Below are 1,289 nucleotides of genomic sequence, written 5' to 3'. Positions count from 1 at the left end.
CCACGTTGCGCCCTAACCTAACCCACGTAATTGTTTGTTATATGAATCTAGAAATTCGTGTAGCGTTGCCTAATCGCAACCCTCTCAACATAGTTCGCTGCGCGCACACTCTGGTGTCCTGCGTATTGAATCATGTTACGGTGCCTACCCTCACAACATCTAGCGAGTGTTGCGTACGTTCCACATGGTCCCGCTATCCACTGTAATGTGTACTGCTATAAGACGTATATCGCCCCCCCCCCCCCCCCCCCACCCCCCCCCCTCCCCTGTCGCCTCTAGTTCGTCAGTCAGGAGTTTGCGTGTTCAATGAGCTTCGCAGCTGTGCAATGGCATCGGCATACGTACGCGGGCCACCTTCCACGTGTTCTCTCGTGCATACGTCGCAGCATGTATGTGGACTGATGTGGCGTGTCGTGACTCATAACATCCAGGCATGCAAGACCCATTGAATTCGCAAATGTAGATGGACGTCTACGTTTGCTGCCCAAGTTACGCAAATGAACTGGAAATCCGTTGTTGCGCGGTTGTTCGCGCTGGAGGTGAATCGTTGATATCGACGATCGGTACAGGTATTAACCGGTTGCTTCAGCGACACCCGTCATACCCACGAACGTGAGTGGGCATGTGGGTATGAAGCGATACGCGGCGGTGGCTGGGTGGGACCGTCCCCGGCCGGTGAGGGGGGGGCGCCCGGCGTGCTGGCCGCGCGCTGCGTGGGCGCACGCGCGGCAGCCGGCTGGTGGGGGCGCCCAGTGGCAGGCGCGCCGGCTGACGGACGCGGCAGGCGGCGCATCTGCGTGCCGGCGCACCCAGCGCGCGGCGCCGTGCGGCCAAAGTGGGTCCTCCCGGGCCCGGTGCGAAGCGCGGTGGACATCTGCAGTGTGCTGGTCCGATTGAGGACTGTGTGCGTTGAGGATGCGCCGCCGCCCGGCACTCGGCGCCGCGACGCCGTCTGCTGCTCGGTCGCCCCCGCGGTTCTCGCAGGTGGTTTGTATCGCAGCTGTGCGGATGTGTTGGCGCGTGCGCTGTGCTGGGAGAGTTCGCTTTGGCACCCAAGTGGGGCTCTGCCCCTCTGTGGCGCTGGCGTTGGAGCTGCCCGGTCACTGTTTGTGGCCGCGTGTTGTCTCCCGCCGGCAACACCACGACAGCACGCTCCCGGGCCTCTGTCGGCAGCGGCAAGCTCAGTTGGGAGCACGGGTGGTCGCACTGAAAGCGTCTACTCGCCTATCTCCGGGCGATTGCGCCTCTCTCGAACCCGACCAAGTACTTAGGACGGCGCTGCGCGCCGC

Source organism: Schistocerca nitens, unplaced genomic scaffold (genome assembly GCF_023898315.1).
Source record: "Schistocerca nitens isolate TAMUIC-IGC-003100 unplaced genomic scaffold, iqSchNite1.1 HiC_scaffold_58, whole genome shotgun sequence".
Taxonomy (NCBI): domain Eukaryota; kingdom Metazoa; phylum Arthropoda; class Insecta; order Orthoptera; family Acrididae; genus Schistocerca; species Schistocerca nitens.
Note: the sequence above shows the minus strand (reverse complement) of the source record.